This window comes from Apium graveolens, chromosome 1 (genome assembly GCF_009905375.1).
Source record: "Apium graveolens cultivar Ventura chromosome 1, ASM990537v1, whole genome shotgun sequence".
Lineage (NCBI taxonomy): Eukaryota > Viridiplantae > Streptophyta > Magnoliopsida > Apiales > Apiaceae > Apium > Apium graveolens.
In genome coordinates this window covers 130,583,796-130,588,496 of record NC_133647.1, presented here as the reverse complement: position 1 = coordinate 130,588,496, position 4,701 = coordinate 130,583,796, and the positions used below count along the sequence as shown (strand labels likewise).

Here is a 4,701-nt window from a genome sequence, read left to right as displayed (position 1 = left end):
CGGCCTCAACCCCGAGGTCAGGAGTTGACATCGCTGATTACAATAATAACAATCATAATAAAACTTGAATCACTAATAATATAACTACGACCCCTTTACTAAGACCTTTTCCAGGTTTAAGTATGACTTAGGTTACCTTTGATACAAAACCAACTTACAACAACAATCTAAACAATGCTATCCTACTACAACAACTCAACAGACCATCCTTGGTCCAACACAACTACTTCAGAAGAGTGTGATACGGAGGGAACTGGAACTCTGTCCGACTATCACAAAAGAATCTCCTAGTCATCTACAATACATATATAAAAACATTCTGCTAGGATGAGCAATCAATTCTTAATAGGGGTTACTTATTCTTATTTGTCATTTTATTAAACTCCCGATAATTAGTACACAACCTCGTAATTCCATCCCTCTTCCCCAACAACGTCACTGGTGCACCCCAATGGACTATATTGGGTTATGTTAACTTTCCTCTTTCCAACAACTTTTATAATTATCGATCTAACTATTTCATTCTACTGGCCTCTAGAGACTCCAGGGCATTTAGTTATTACCCAAACTTCTCCCAGCTTAAGTATTTTCTCCTTCGTATCTTTTCACATGGTGGATCTACCTTATATCTTTAGCTTATTACTCCTTTTATCGTATGATCGGAAGAACTTCCTATATTTCTTCTGCACCTAGAAGCTTACCTTACTATTGGATTTTTCAGGTAATCAATCATTGCCTTGGTTCTTTATGAGGTCTTGAGCAGCTGATCTTATACTTCAATTATAAGTCTTAGCCTTGGCTGTACTGGACTTGGCTTGTGTTAGTCCAGTATAGCCAAGGCTAAGACTTATTACATACTTCACAATGGACTAAGACTTATAATTGAAGTATAAGATCAGCTGCTCAAGACCTCATAAAGAACCAAGGCAATGATTGATTACCTGAAAAATCCAATAGTAAGGTAAGCTTCTAGGTGCAGAAGAAATATAGGAAGTTCTTCCGATCATACGATAAAAGGAGTAATAAGCTAAAGATATAAGGTAGATCCACCATGTGAAAAGATACGAAGGAGAAAATACTTAAGCTGGGAGAAGTTTGGGTAATAACTAAATGCCCTGGAGTCTCTAGAGGCCAGTAGAATGAAATAGTTAGATCGATAATTATAAAAGTTGTTGGAAAGAGGAAAGTTAACATAACCCAATATAGTCCATTGGGGTGCACCAGTGACGTTGTTGGGGAAGAGGGATGGAATTACGAGGTTGTGTACTAATTATCGGGAGTTTAATAAAATGACGAATAAGAATAAGTAACCCCTATTAAGAATTGATTGCTCACCCTTGCAGAATGTTTTTATATATGTATTGCAGATGACTTGGAGATTCTTCCGTGATAGTCGGGCAGAGTTTCAGTTCCCTCCGTGTCAGACTCCTCTGAGGTAGTTGTGTTGGACCAAGGATGGTCTGTTGAGTTGCTGTAGTAGGATATCATTGTTCATATTGTTGTTGTAAGTTGGTTTTATATCAAAGTAACCTTAGTCATACTTAAACCTGGAGAAGGTCTTGGTAAAGGGGACGTAGTTATATTATTAGTGATTCGAGTTGTATTATGATTGTTATTATTGTAATTAGTGACGTTAACTCCTAACCCCGCGGTCGAGGTCTTCACAGAAAGTCCTTTATCCTATATTTTGGGGTCTCATGACTCTTAGGTAATTTCTCTTTAGTGTTATTTTTATGAATTTGATTCTTTTTCTTATAGTGCTTTTGAAGCTTATAAAGTATTGAAATAATACATTTGGGAATCTGGAGAGCACAACAGAATGGTTATAAATTGTGTTTATCATCATTGTTTTTACGACTGGACTCCTAGTCACCATGTTGATTGGTAATCATCATGTGAGTTGATATGTGTTTCTTTTCATCTGCCCTTATAATAAGCTTATAAATATGTTATCTACTTTGTGAATATAGGTGCTTTTGCATGCGACAACAATCAAAGAAACAAAAAATGCAGTTAAAGATAAGGAACGTTGAGTGGTGGATATGGAAGATGCATTTGCCCCAAGATTATAAGAAGAGAGTGCACAACTATGAGCGGCAGTGGTGGGCTGCCATGCGTGGCATTGATGAATATGATATGATTAGAAATCTCTCTAAAGGTCTTATGAGGGACATTAAGTATCATTTGTGCTTGGACTTGGTCAGGAAGGTAATTTATAAAATGAGATTTATATATTTTTTACAGACGAAGTACCAGATCCTTAGGTAAGTAGTGTAAATAATAACAATCATATGTTTAGTTTTATTTACTTATAGAAACTGTTAGATGTATCTATGTATTTATTGAAGATAAACGACCAATTAAGCCCCTCTATTAACATCTTAGTATTTTAGGGGAGTTGTCTTATAATTTGGTAATAGATGCCTTTAGTTTTTCTGTATATCTATCTAGCAATTCTAATGTCAACTATAAAGGATAATTGTTTCCAGAGCCAGGAAATTTATTACTTATAGTTTTTCACACTGTTGAACACACTCCTCTTTTATGCCTTGGAATGAGAGCTTGTTCTGGAATAATTGCTATGTCAGCAACCTATCCTATGGACCTGGTACGAGGTCGGATAACAGTCTAGGTATAGTTTGCACAATATTAATGATTAAATTTAGGCTGGTCAAAGGTCTGTTAAGAAGAATCAGGTACACACTAGTTTATATTAAGGAGTTCATCTACTGTGCTTCATTCGGCAGTCATGAAACTCTCCAAGTCAGTACAGAGGAATTTCTCATGCCCTTGCTACGAGCCTTTGAATATAAAATGATATTTTGCGGAAGATCCCTGGATGATTGCTGCCTCTTTACAAGTATGTGACAACATCTTATATCATGCCAGTACCTTGGAATCTGCGGAGCTACCTTGAAAAGTGGAAACATTGAGCATGGGAAGTGAACAACGGCGTTGAGGGTAAATAAAGATGACTTATATGCAGAGGCTAGAGTTGAAATGAGTAGGTGACATTATTTTAGAAAAGAAAAGAAAAAAATTGCTCATTTATTCTTTTGAAGTTAGGGTTTGGTACTTTAATAGTTGGACCCAAAGTATGTATCCGATTTAATCTATCCTTGTTGATAAGACTTTAGAACCGGTTTAGTAAGTTTTAAATTTTGTTGGATGCTTGTTGTATTGACTGTTAAATGCCTTGTTTTGCAGGAATAATGTAAAAGCAGATCAATTATGTTAATTTTTTTTATTTTTATAGTGTTGTATTTGACTCTATATGGTGCTGCATAAGACTAAACATGATATTACATATGAATAAAAATGGTGTTGCAAATGATTAAAATCAGTGTTGCATTACATATTGTGGAACCCACTCCTGATGTGGCAAAAGTGGCGCCCACTGCTGATGTGGCAAATGTGGGACCCCCTGGTGACATGGCAAAATGACATGTCACTTGCCACATAGGACACTATGATGAGGTGGCTTCATTTTTATACAACACTAAGTGTTGTTTCCATTGTATGCTTTTACTGTTGCAAAAGACGCATAATGCAACGCTTTCTAGTGTGGCATAATTCGTTGCCTTAAAGCTCCACGGCCATACCCATATTGGCAACCCCTGCCTGGTGTTGCCTATTACCTTATGCAACACCATTTAGGCCATATGCAACTGCATAGTGGGGGTTGCATATGTGTACTTATAGCATAGTGATAACTGGGATCTCCTTACCTCAAAGATCAGTCCCTCGAGATTGAGGTTTGACTGAGGGTGCTTTGTTGTGCTATCATAATTGTTCTCGTTTCCCTAGAGTTGGCTCCAAATATTATAGAAAATAATTAGGATCTATTTAATGCTAAGACTTGAAGTTTCAATGTTTTCGTGGCTTACTTAAATTTACTCTCACAAGATTTATACATACATTGGTGTATTTCAAATATCAAGCCAAAAACCATATTATGAGAATGAAGGGTTCACTACACCATATATGGCCTATTGTAACCGTAAAAAAAGTACTGTTTAAGGCCAAAACGTATGGCTACAAGTCAAAAAATAGGCTATGGTCACACTTTTTTAAAAACCAATTCATCACCAAAGTGTTAAGGGTCTATGGTTGCACTTTTGATTTTTAGGTTACACTTGCAATATTGAACCAAATGTGGTCTATGCCTACATTTGCAGGTTTATGGTAACATCTTCCAAGGTGTAACCATTTATCTATAGTTAAAATACTATAGGTTTGTTACATCAAATTGGTGTTACCAAAAAGTTGTTTTCTAAACAAATACCTTTCCATTGGTAACACTATTTATATATAGTAACACTTTTTTATAACATTACGTGTCTATACTAGCAATTATTATTTGTTTTAGCTACATTTTTTAAAGTTTGGGTAACTCATAAATATAGACCATTTATATTATTGGTTATAATTTCAAGGGCTATGCCAACATCTTATTTAAAAATAGCAATGTAATATTTGAAAATACCATTTCCCATTACATATAATTTGCCAAAAATTGGCAATTATCCACAATCATAAAAATCACAATCCAGAATAACTACTAAGCACCAATACTAAATCAAAGGAAATCCAAATAAACATGTCCTACTAAATATGTCCAACCGCAATACAAAATTACTTATAAGCATACAATACCGATAATAAAGAGGTAAGTGCCACTAAGTACCATTTTAAGTTAAA

At 35.3% G+C, this 4,701-nt stretch overlaps 1 long non-coding RNA gene across 1 annotated transcript; it reads left to right on the top strand.

Moving 5' to 3' along the window:
* The first annotated feature begins 1,404 nt into the window (after nt 1–1,404).
* On the top strand, nt 1,405–2,371 carry LOC141720766 (uncharacterized). The gene is made up of 2 exons (XR_012574546.1): nt 1,405–1,884; nt 1,971–2,371. It is a non-coding gene; the product is annotated as an uncharacterized LOC141720766 (long non-coding RNA).
* Nucleotides 2,372–4,701: the final 2,330 nt, after the last annotated feature.